Below are 13,559 nucleotides of genomic sequence, written 5' to 3' on the forward strand. Positions count from 1 at the left end.
CCTACATTAACTACTTTCCAATAAAAACTAACCGTTTTATATATGTAAAAAATATATTCGGAAAATTAGAGAAAAAAGTAAACTAATAGAAGCTTGGATGAAAGCAGTAGGTATCAAAGAAGTGAATTCGGGAATAAAAATTTATTCACGTCATTTTATGATGATCATGATTATATTTCAGTAAATATTTACCATCAGCCATAACCTTAATATTTAAAACTAGAATCATACTAAAATTATAAAGTGATAAATTATTTATTCCTGTGTAATTGATTTAACACAACTCTAATGATACGATATAAGTATTTTGAGGTTAAGAACCTACCTAAAAACACGCTCACCTTCATCGAAATTTCCTTTCCGATGCTTTGTGTCAGCCCAATCACATATTGTGTCAATACTTATCATTTTATCGTAATTTAAAAACTTGGAAATTGCACGGTACACTATAGGAACTACGATAAATTTTCCCTAATCGGCGCCATGTTTTTAGGCTCCTCCCATTTGACGGATCCCAATAATATTTTATTTATTAAACTGATTTCGAAATTATTGTGCAGAAATTATTACATCAGAACGGGAGTCATTTTGAAATTCCCTTGTGTAACAATTTATGGCATACGTATGTAAGTTGTTTATTGAAATTACTGTTAATAAGGTGACTAAATTAAGTGGTTAACTGCTTCTGTATAATAAAAATAGTGATTCAGTTTACATTTAATAACAAATTGACTATTTAGCATGGATGATATTACACAAATCGTTTCGTATCTTTTTCTCCGCAGTTTCGACTAATGTTTAACCGTCCCCGTTGTAATAATGTTATTGGATGAGTCACCGAAATTATTTACTCGATGAGTAATTAATATCTACAAATATTTTGATAGCAGTCTATAAGAATTTCGGCACTATTAAAATTAATAGAGATACGTGTTGTAAATGATTTTATTGTACAATATGTATATAAACGCACTTTGAATGTACCGATAAAAACCAATACATAGATCATAACGATAAAAAAAGTTCTGTATGTTTTGGTTGTGGCTGATTAAAGCATTAAATATTAATTAAAATAAATTAATTGAAACAATACTAAATCCTTAAGTATATTTATTGCTTGTAATTATCGCAAAATTCTAAGAAGTTTGAGTGTCGAAGAGTGATAGATGGTTTGGAGCAACCACAAATTCATCTAAATAATAAAGAAGTTCGTAAGATCTACAAGATATCCAAGAACATACATTTCTGTTACAAAAGGGTAAAGAGAAAATAAGTAAAAATGTTTTGAGGAGGAAACAGTAAATATCTATGGATAATCCATCTTACTGAGGGGCAATCAGCTAATACGTAAGGATTTTAGAAGCTTTTGATGCTTACTTTTTCGGTCTAATTTTTGATTTCTCATAGACGACATCATGAGGAAGAAATTAGAAAGGATTTTTCTAACAATATGAGAAACCTCTGTTCTATTTGATAAACGAAGGAGAAATAAAAATAAATTCAAGAACGGCATGCTCCCTAATAATTCCCGTACGTCATTGTCTAATTTCACTTTACAATTTTACTGCAAGCATCCCTGTATTCGTAAGTCTAGTGGACACTTTTCATTTGACACCATCCAGGACCATAATAATAAACGCTCAATAGCAAGAACTGAATTTTTTGTTGGTGGAAGACCTACTTGTCTCCAAAGGTACCCTTCTATTGCAACAAACTAGAACCTCGAATTTTTTACGGAATTGTGAGTTTTCACTTGGTTTCCTAGGAAAAATCGTCTTTTAAGGGATCAGTTTCTTTATTCTGCGGTAAGAAACCCTGAAATTGAAGTAGGTCCTTCCGAATTTCAATCACAACACGATGAAAGTGTGCAACGAACAAAAGAAGTTAAATCTACACGCAGAGATAAAGACAACTGCGTCACATATTGGTTTCGACATTGTGGTCGTCGTCATTGACCTATATATATGTGTATATTACACGTTCCCCTTTCTTTAACAACGCATTTCCGTGCCCTCTTTCTTCGTTCACTATTGCGTAGTACCTACGTATAAAGTCGAATGTGTGTGCGCGATTGTGATTACTGCGTGCCGTGATATTGGATGGAGAACGCGGCGAATATTGGCTTATATACAGTACATTTTGTTTACACGCTTAAGACTATAATAAAATATACTACTACGCATATTATACACCACTTCACATTTATTACAACGAAAATAAGGGAGTTTCATTGTTGAGTTTAACGTAAACACGAATATATACATATCGATGGTTAAATTCAAGTCTAATCGCCATATCTAGGGAGTTACCCCTGGTATGTTTTGTTTAACGTGGGGATTCCTATGTCGCGGTTTACCCACCATGGTCGATGGATTGAGTGCGTACGAAGCCTGAAGTCACCGGTATGAAATTCTCCTAAGAGATGAGCTAGTTCCCCCAGAACCTTCTAGTAGGTACTGCTGACCCAGACTTAACAGATTAGCGGACTCTCCTTCCCCTACTTTAGATGATCTGGCAGGAAGGAATATCTCCTCGTTGGGACTCCAGATCTCCCGTAGTATCAGTGTCTATCGCTGTCGGATGTTCGTGGGACGAATTCGCCTTCCAATCGGTTTAGTTTTCACTCTGGCATTGGTATAAGTCATTTCGGATTCATGAAATCAACAAGGTGCTTCCTCTGATCTTTGACGCTAATACGGGGCGGAGTACCCCAGCTCCTTTTAAATAGTGTAACCGGCAAAGCTACTTCATGATTCAGCCGGGTAGCGGACTATGTAAAAATTGAAAAAACTTCGCAATAACAAATTCAAATAGGTTAGGAAGAGGTTTAGCTTCTTTCCTCTTTCGCTTGAAGTTATTTCTTGGAACCCCCCCAGTATTTATTATACATTTGCGACAGACAGTGTGTTGCCATTTAGTGTCGGTGGCGTGCTGATGGTATCAAACAAGATGAAAATCATGACGTACGTCTGGTTATTTAAATTACTGACCAAGAACTTACGATTAGGCCGTTGTTGTTGTTATTTATAATAGTAGGCAGTCTGTACACATTTTGCCATCGTATATGTGCAAGTTGTTACTCCTAAGTTATTTTTTTTTTATGTAAGTGGTTTATTGTCGAGGCACGCAAATTAAATGCGCAGTTTAACTTACGGTAATGTTTTCGTCATTAACGTTTATTGTTACTGGAACGCAGTCGTAAAGATCAAGCTAATGTTTCCGCGATAGAGCGCTTGTCGAAACAAGCAATATTGATATTACCTTCTATACTTTATATATATATATATATACATATGTATATATGTATAAATTGTATATGGATGTATGTACATGCGTATGTGTACGATCTATGGGGGACTACGACGCCTGATAGGCAAACTTGCATAACAAGCATTAAATAGCCATTATTTAGACATTCGTTCATGTACGGTACATATGGTGGTTGCTGTTTTCGCCTGATCGAATGGCACAAAGTAACAAATAATGAACCAAAAATGGAAATTGTGGAACCCCTGATTTAAGATAATTTAAGGATACTTTCAAAAGCGGGAAGTACAGACAAATAATTGTTATTCTAGGCGCTTTAAACTCCTTGATATGTCATGATGGACTGGCCATAACTGAAACGTCGCGAATCCGATAATAAACCAAGATGAGAAAAAACAGTAGGGAAGAATTAGTGCAAGCCAAAAATAAATCACTTTTGATTTGTGGACTCATTCAATTTTTCGAAACAATTAGAAAAACCTTGACGATTGTTTCTATCGTCTTATCGTATTCGTTTTTTTACAATTGCACTTACATTGTTGTGGTCATTTGTTATCGTTCACCGTACGTTTCCTTGGAAATTGGGTATTTATGTTTAAAAGGCGTCGGAATAATCGTAAAATGTGTAGTAGTTAAAAAGGAACGAATGCAGTTCGAGTTTTTCTGTTCTCGTTCGATTATACGCGGTTTCTCTCGTCCTCTTAAGGTGAACGCCGTTTTTTTCTTTATTTCGGAAAGAAAACGCCAATTTGCGATAATGAGGCACGTAAACATCTGATCCACGATCATTTCAACCAACTGGAGTTGTAATACTAACTTCCAAGATGACGCACGGAATTAATCAGTTCTCTTCAAAGATTCTTATCTTCATCGTCATAAGGTCGCCAGTCCTAAAACTGGTTGGACACGCACCTCCACTCCTTCCTATCCTGAGTTAATCTTCGCATTTCCCTAAAACTACAACATCCCATACCCCTAACTATTTGTGAACAGTAATCTAATCTAGGTCTATCTCTACTTTTGTTAACCTATTTCTTATTGATTTCCATAGTGACTTCTATTGTTTCTAATACCTCCTCATTTCTAACCTCTATCCACGGTATCCGCTTCATTCGACTGATACCGAAAACCAGCCACTTCTTCTAACTCTTCGTCTTCTAACTTTCGGTTAGAAGCTTTCAAAATGTGGTGTTACCGGCGAATGATGAGGATGCCATGGATTATTGTATTAGAAAGAATAAGAGAACAGGGGACTCTAAGGAAGTCAATAAAAAATAGATGAGATAGGTTAGTAGGACACCTTCTCAGGCATAAAGGTCTAGTCAGAGACATATTGGAAGCAGAAACGGGAGTTAAGCGGGGTAGAGGTAGACCTAGATTAGATTACTGTTCTCAAATGATTAAAGATATGGGTTGTTCTAGTTTTAGGGAAGTGCGAAGATTAGGTCGGGATAGGAATGAGTGGAGGTGCGTATCCAACCAGTTTTAGGACTGACGACCTTATGATCATGATCTTTAAATTCGTTATTTCGAGTCCGCATTATCAACATTTTTTTTATTTAGTTTAGGCGTTTTATGTTTTTATAGTAAACGGTTTTATAATGTACGTGCACAATTCCCATGTAAAGTTCCTCATTCGGTTTACAAGTTTTGATACCAGATGGTGTTCATAGGTATGCCTATTTGGCGAATCTCAATGTTGTAGATACACAGATGTGCCTTGCGAGGGTTTCAAATGCAATGAGTATATAGAGATAGATCTGTGCTATCAGCATTGAGCAAGTTTGCAAGGAAAAACGTTCCAATCTAATCGCGAGTATTACCACGTAACTTATCACTCCGTGCTGGCTCATGTTATTAAAAGTTTTTCAATGAACATAAAACTGTTTATTTAATGTACAATATTATCTTGGTGTGTGTGTGTAAATATTGCCTTCCGTGTGAGACTGATTGTTAGTATGGTATACACATATATGTATAGAACAAAGGTAGATTGCTGTTTCAAAATCCATTCATTAAATATTCCAACAAGAGTATAATAAAACTGGACAAACTGCAGCAGCACTATTTAGGTCTGTCTCCTTTTTTCTCTCTCTCTCTCTTTCGACATTTTTACGTACATCTCCTCGAGCGTTTTGTTCGTTAAGCCTTCTTCACTTATGTTGTCGTGTTGTCGTCGTAGTGTGGTATTTGTCGACGTTCTTACAGTACAATTTCCCTTCCGCTGCTTGTGTCGTGTATGAATGAATGAATGAACGAAAAGCTTGACGTATTGTGGAACAACGATAAGTTCATTGACTTATTCGTTATATAGGAAAGCGGGAATTACTGATTTCGGCCACGGTCGATAAATTCCGATTGTGTGTGTTGTTTGGCGTCGAGTTAGGCAACGGAAGGAACTCGACTATAACCTGGCTATTTAAAGTACTACTCGATCACTACAAACGATTTCTTCAAATTGGATATTTTTATTATTCGCGTAAACAATCTACTCTAGCTTGCATACATTAAACAATCAACAGTTCTACAGACAAATGAATGGTTGGTTCATAGTTTAATAATAATGTTATGCTAACTTGACCGTAATTTTTATTATGATTGTTTCTGGGTGGGATTCCGATTTCTACAGATTTTAAGAAACTCGTGATATTCTACTTTTCTTGTTCCGCTAAAAATGCCAGAAAAAAGTGTTTTAAATTATATTATCAATAAATTGATCCACAAAAGCTGCAGCAGCAACGTAGACAAGTCAATTTTAGGAAGGGCGTCAGACAAGGATGCAGATGTCAAGATTTGCAGATGATATAGCAGTATTAGCATCTAGCAAGGAAGAGTTAGAGATAGCTTTGAATAAAGTGGAAGCGGTATTAACAAAACAGTATTGTATAGAAATAAACAAAAGTAAAACTGATATGCAAGGGAAGAAAAGGTAGGAAAAGGGCGAATATAAAGATAGGAGACGAAAAATTAGAATAATTGGCCGATTTTAGGTATCTAGAAAGTCAGATAAGTCAGGACGGAAGGAGTAGGGGAGACCGGGGATAGTTGACTATAGGGGTAGGTAGACTAACTACCGAAAACTCTTCGACAGTGTATGAACTATGTCATCTGATCATAACCAAGCATTACATTTCGCGTCCCGCTCAGTTGTCTGAAGCGTCACATCGCGGTCGTGCGTTGTTTTCGAACACTGACATGTTTTTCATATTTCAATTACATAAGTAATATTTTGATATATTGTATTTTTTGATCTGATGCCTACTCGTTTTATGTAAATCATTTTTCTATTAGTCCTAGCATTTAATGAGGGCACATTTATCATATTTCATATCTTATTTTTCAAGTCAACGGCAGTGTTTAGGCTAGCCATGCGATCAAAATTAAAAATGGCGTCTGGGGTTGGTAGACCAATTTTTTTCGGGGCTGGTTGAATAATTATTCAACCAACCCCAATGAAATATGTAGTTGAAAACAACACATAAATTAACTTTTTATTGGACTTTTAAATCGTTACGTGGCCAAATTAAAAGAAAAATTAGAACAGAATCCGAAATTGACGAGAGCAGAATTAACCCTGGACACAGTGGAATATATAAAAAATTGACAAATTTTTACTAATCTAGAAGAGGAAACTTTAGCCAGTTTATTTTTTAACAAAAGGTTCAATTATATTAAAAAAATGTTTAATTATTTGCTCCTTCTCATGATTTGACTCTTACTGGTACATGAGTCAACTTACCCCGGGCATATGGTCTACCTACCCCGGGCCAGGGGTAGATTGACTAAGATTTAATATTTTGTAAAATGCATTAAATCATCACTATTATACTAAACTAAGAACTAAATATTACATATTTTTATTAGGTTAATAGATTTTCTATCAATTAACATGCTTTTCTTGTCTATATACATTAAAACACAAAAAATATGAACTATTCAGTAAAAAGCTAGTCGACGATCCCCGGTCTCCCCTAGTAGTGCGCAAATAGTTAAGGATGTGGGATGTTCTAATTTTAGGTAAATGCGAACATTAGCTCTGGATAGTAATGAGTGGAAGTGCGTGTCCTACTAGTCTTAGGACTGACGACCTTATTATGATGAAAGGCTGGTGTAAATTTTCGAAATTTGAATTGGTTATGGTCGGTATTGCTTGTGTTCAGAGATTAGTCAGAGTTATCGGTGGTGGCGTTGTTGTGTATGCGGTTGCTTACTTGTGTACTTGGACGCCGACTAATTGTAAGAGGCAATAAACAATGAGCAGTTTGCCAGATTTTGCCGATAAATAGAGCATAAAGGCGCCTAGTCGCAATTACGACGAAACCGAAAAATTAAACACCTTTCGGTGAGGTTGTGGTTGGCGGCCAGTCTCGGTCTCTCGCGCTTTTTTCGAATGCGAGCGGTTTTATTCATCTCTTTTGAGAACGTTCTTGAGGAATTTACACGGATATGACAAAAACGGTAGTTGTTAATAGGAAACGTTCGAGTGTTCTCTTCCAGAATGGCGTTCTTAACATTTTTCCGAAAGAAACCAGTCCGGTCGACTATCAATGCGCGAACTCTTCCTAAAAACCACGCCATCGATAACACTCTGGCTGTGAGAATTTCGCACTTTGTTTCAGTTGTTCCACTTTTTTGTTATTATTACAGATTCCTTTATAAATATACGTATAATCCAGTTATTATTAAACCACTAGCTGGACTACTCGGCTTCGTTCAGGGAGTTGACATGAGATTCCATAATGTTCTGGAATATTATGGAATGCTCTCAAATACTCTCGAATGTTCTGGACTGTTCTAAGAATTTCTACAGGGCGAATCTTTCAGTCTTCATATCTTCAAAAGCATGCCCTTCAGGTTCGTTCAGGGAGTTGACATGAGATTCCATAATGTTCCGGAATATTATGGAATGCTCTCAAATACTCACGAATGTTCTGGACTTTCTTCAGGGCGAAACTTGGTAACCTTCTTCGTGGACGAGAGATAGAGGGTTACCACACCATATAACTCTCTTGATTAAAACTAATGGTTTTTCCGGGATTCCCGGTTTGCCAGTAGGTATCATGCAAAATAACAATCCGGTGCATCAATAAAATGAATTCTAATATTCTTTTGCGTATTTTTGTGAGTTTTGCGCTATTCGTTGCATTTTAAAAAGTAGGTAACAAATGTCTTCTATATTTACTTGTGCTTTTATATGGATTAAGTTGTTGCCGTTTGATCGAGTGAATGCAGTAAACGAATCAGATTACAAGCAGAAATGCGATAGGGGAGGGGGAGTATTGGCACCAGCACCATACTTTGTTTGCAACTTATTTTTATGACTGATTTCATGTATGTTTGTACATAGAAGAACAGGAAACACTAGTCTAATTTCGTTCTCAAAATAGACCTCGTTTTATGTAGTGACCGTTCCAATGTAGAGAATTCCCACCCTGGAATGACCCACTTTTTGAACCATTCCATTGTCTTCATACATATAATGTACGGAGACTGAAAATATTCGACTTATACAATAGGCGACAAAAATAATCAACTGTCTGAAACTAAACGCACATAACAAAAAATAATTAGTTATAGTCTTAACGTCTAATTATTACTTATTATAATAAGAAGTGTTTGTTTTATATTTTGTTATTCATTTTAAATCTGCCCGAATGAAATTAAAAAGACTGGAAGATAGCTGGAAAAGGACCAATGATAATGCCCTCACCAAAAGACTTTAATCCCATAGCAATTTCTTTCATTCAAAAACAGTTTCTTCCTCAAAACTCCAATTACATTTTGATGAATTACCGATAACTTTGAAAAGTAGTGATGAGCAAGGCTGTGCCGGTCTGCGATCTTGATTTATCTTATTTGATCTGATACTTACTTTTTTTTTGAGTAATTAATTCTAATCACAAATTTTTCTGCACCGACAGAGAAATTGTGTTAAACGCCGAAATTTTCTGTCAGACATGCGAGCTTGTCATAACTTTTAAAGAAAATAGTTTCGTTAGTTATAAGAGTTATGCAATTCGAGAACTTAGGCCTCCTTCAGCGTATAAATTAATCTTTTAGCAAAAAAATAGTATAAGGTACTTGAAAAAATTAAAAATATAGAAAAAAATTAATTTGTCTATATTTTAACAATGAGTTATCCAGACTAAGGAACAAAGTACACTTACTTCCGAGAACATTCCTGTAGTTCCCTTATTTCAAACACTACTAAGGTTTTCTTTTATTATTTAGTTTTAAAATCTGGTAAAGCAAATTGAAAATTTCAAATACTAAGAATGTTTTATTCCAAGAAATGAATATAGTAAATTTGCTTCAAATAGTTTTAAACTTGTAAATCCTTGTGTTTGGTTTTTTTTTTTTTAATGTAAATACTGAAAGACCAATTTTGCTCAATACTATTGGTAAGTGATAAAGTTCAAAGCTCTAAATGCTTTTGAAAAGGACTGCAACCACATCAAAAATGCTTCGAATGCTTCAGAAATTCCTATTAACTTTTTATAAAGCCCCTAAGCACTTGTGAAAAGAACTTGAACCATATCAAAAAGACTTCAAACGCTTGGAAGATTTTTGACTACCCTCATTTTAGGAATATTGGTAAAAGCTATCGTTGCTAGTCTATTTCGTGTTAGATATTTGTAAGCGTTGTTGTACAATTTTTCCAAGATGGATACCAAAGGACACGTGAATAATCTTGTAAGGATTCTCGTCTTTCTTTAAAGGCATCGAGCTCTAAAAACTGTTGTAGAAAGTAAATACATTTGTTTCGTCATTTTCCATGAGTTTTTACTAAAAATTCTCCTGTCCATCGCATAAGAAGTTCCTGCTACATAGATGGACATAGTTACTGTATACATGCACATACATAATACATATGTACATATGTATTATGTGTTGGGAATCGGACATTCAACCACGTTCGCATCGTTTTTTAACGTTCTTATTCGTGCCTTCTATACGAATTCCTTCGAGCAAAAAGCCCGATAGAATGCGTGTATTGTAGTATAACATTACACCTATTATGCGTGTAACTACAGACGAGGTTTCAAGTTAAACGAAACTGTTTATTACGGCTAATGTTGGAAGGAATGCGTTCAGGGAAACTGCACCGGTAAATATTTACTTTTCATCGGAATTTACCTACGGAAGAATGCTCGGATATTTGTGAGTGAGTTGGTAATGTTGTATTATATGAGTGTTTTGCTGTTGGCTGCACCACCGTTTGTCGTTAAGTAATAATGCGTAAGCAATCGTAAAACAATTATTATTATTATTATGATTATTTAATAGCTAAAACGGCGACAGATGGCGATCATTTGTACTATTGCTCGTAAACTTATCAATTTTTAATCCTTACGCATTTGTAACTCATGTTAATGCTACCCAGTGTGCTAACTACTCTGACCTCTTCAGGTTATTACATTATTTAACTTCAGATGACGAAGTATCTTACGAAATTATTTGAATTATCATCGGCACTAATCGTAAACCAAAGACTATAGATAAGAAAGCAGAAATTACAAGTTTGTAGGTAATAGCCAAAAAGTGGTAATAATGTGCTGTGTCTTCAATAAATTAAATTCTTCGTGAGAAACTTACCGACACCACTTGCTAAATCTTTTAAATGTCTGTTTAGTGGGCAGTTTCTACAAGCCAGTGACCAATTCGCGAAGCAATTTGTCAAAACCATGGATCTGTAGTGTATAATGCGTTCCTCAAGTCCTTAAGGATTGATGTTGACATCTGCTTCTTTCAATGAACTGATTTTCAGCCGCGAGTAGATTTGTGTCGGTGGTTTCAAAGGAAAAGTGCTGTGTAGCCTAATTTTTACCACGGGGTTTTGTTTACAGACGCAGAACGGAATTTGGAATGTTCTCAATAACCGCTATTAGTTCGACGCAAATTCGCATGTCGTACATCTTTCGTGTTCGTACTTTTACCTCGTGCTATCTTAGACGTTCGATTAATAATCGGTACTGTTTACGTTCTCCATCCATGTAGTTGCAGATTTTTAACGTACAATACTATTCAGTAGACACCTATGTTGTCAATTCACGCACAGGACCGACTTCGGATTGTAAATTATTTTGATTTTCTTAAAAAATCGCTTAATCTTGCCGAACTCACCTTGCTATCGATTATTACATTTAGTTTACACCCTCGAATGCTCGGCAGTTACTCCTGTTATACCCTATAGGTAGGGTCTACAAATTAGTGACTCCACATCAGTTTTTAACAGCAAACAAACCTATGAACCAAAATTTTAGATCGCTCTGCTTTATTTGATTAGCAATATGTATAGAAATTGTTGACTTGTAGTGTGACAGTTTCATTCCAATTTGTACATACAAAAACCACATCATGTGTTAGCAGCATTTAGTAATGTCCAGACCAGAAAAGAATTTCACCTTGTGTTGATGATCAAGATGTTCTATATTTATGTATTAAAAGTAACATTCATTTAATGCTAAATGCTAAAATTGATTTATTAAATGTAAAGTCGTAATAATTGACAATTATTAAGTGTTGTTAGGCTCAAAGTTGATGTTTTATCACTATCATTACAATTTACAAATAGATTTACGTCAGTTGATGCAAGCTTTTTTTTCATCGGACGTCATTCATTGGTTAAACTTCTTAAGATATGCCCAATATCAGTTCATTAAGTAAAGCGGGGGCCTTGTTGTTATTATGGAAAACTAAAAATAAATTCTCTAATTGATATTTGTTCAACCGAACATGTAACATTCGGTGGTAATAACAATGTCGAAAATATTCATATTTGTGTGTTAACCGTGTATTTTTTAGAATTAGGGCACACGTTATCTCAACTGAAACGTTATTATTGATTAATCAGTGTATCTGTGACAGTTTGACAACATGAAACGTTTTGTTGTTGCAGTTGCGAACAAAGCTGAGCGAAGAAACTCTGAATCGAATTCGATAAGAAACGTCGAAAGCAAACAGCGATCTGCAGTTGAAAGGTAAGGCAAAATTGTTTGTTGACTCGCGTTATCGTCATGGGTTTCTTAAGTAACTACGTACAACAATACCCTACCTCTACCTACTAAAATTTCATCTGATATTTTTATTAAATTCCTATTACGATCCTGTCGATGCCAGAAGTTCTTCAATTAAATGGAACTATTGATTTTCAAAGTATTTGAAATTAATTAAAAAATTGAAGTAAACGAATACCTGTAGGGGAAGTTGAATGAACTTAAAATATTTTAGAATTTCCATACTTTTGTATTGTGTTCGATTGGATGGAAAATGAAGTAGAAACCAATTTTTACACTAACAGATCTTTAATTGTGTTAAATTTAATATGTGAATTACGGATCTGGATGGAAGAAAGAAGTACGGCATTCAATTAGGGATTTTTCACAATAGGATAAATATTAATATATAGCGTATATATATTTCTAATGTGTATAAAGCCAGTGTTGTTGTTAATATGTGATATTGTAGCCCAATTTTGTACGTATTTTGTATCATTGACGGTTCTGTTGTATGTTTGCGAAACGATAATTCCCTCGACCCGATCATTCTTGTATTGATAACTTTATGAATGATAGTTTTTCGAGTGCGGCGCACTTTGGACAACGCTATTATCAATTCATTCATTTCCTTTTCGCATATCTTATCTATAGAAATGAAGCAACGGTTTCGCAAGTCAAACGTCAAACATTTATATGTATCAATTCCAGTGTTTGCCGATGATTTTCTTTGAAATGCAACGATTATTTATTAGCGTTGCAGTCTCGCAAGTTTTGTTTCGTTTTAATAGACTCGTAATAAGCTAAATAACTAATTTGTTCCATTGGTAAATATTTGATCCCGTTGGGAATTAATTAATATTTTGATGTAGGTACTTTTTCCAAAATGGCCGACGGTAATTTATTATTGTTGTACGAACATTCTCGTCAGATCGATATTTTAATTATGATCCAAACTATGTAATGGACAGAATTTTCACCCCTCATTGAAAATTATGCCCAATTAGTGTTAAAAAGGGTTTATTGGAACTCTAACATAGCACATGTAATAGGCACCAACTTAGAGTTTACAACGTTAACAATTTCACAAAAAGACTAGCCGAGTTTGTAATTCATAGTCTTATTTCGAGAAACATAATAAAGGTACTGGGGAAACACGCTGTTTAACTTTTTTTGTCGAAAATACTCTTACGATTAGTAAATATTCTGCTGGAACTGAATCAAGATCTGAAAACTTTTGGATCTCATCGGTACGCCGTATGTATTATCTAAGGCAGAACACCGGATGCCATTAAA

The 13,559-nt window shown here is 35.0% G+C and overlaps 1 long non-coding RNA gene across 1 annotated transcript in view; it reads left to right on the forward strand.

Moving 5' to 3' along the window:
• LOC108741680 overlaps positions 1-13,559 on the forward strand; it is a 75,289-nt gene that overhangs the window by 24,715 nt on the left and 37,015 nt on the right. Inside the window, exon 3 of the long non-coding RNA XR_003232447.1 lies at positions 12,167-12,248. This is a non-coding gene — a long non-coding RNA (uncharacterized LOC108741680). The remainder of the gene's footprint in view (positions 1-12,166; positions 12,249-13,559) is intronic.

Source organism: Agrilus planipennis, unplaced genomic scaffold (genome assembly GCF_000699045.2).
Source record: "Agrilus planipennis isolate EAB-ADULT unplaced genomic scaffold, Apla_2.0 scaffold2, whole genome shotgun sequence".
Classification (NCBI taxonomy): Eukaryota; Metazoa; Arthropoda; class Insecta; order Coleoptera; family Buprestidae; genus Agrilus; species Agrilus planipennis.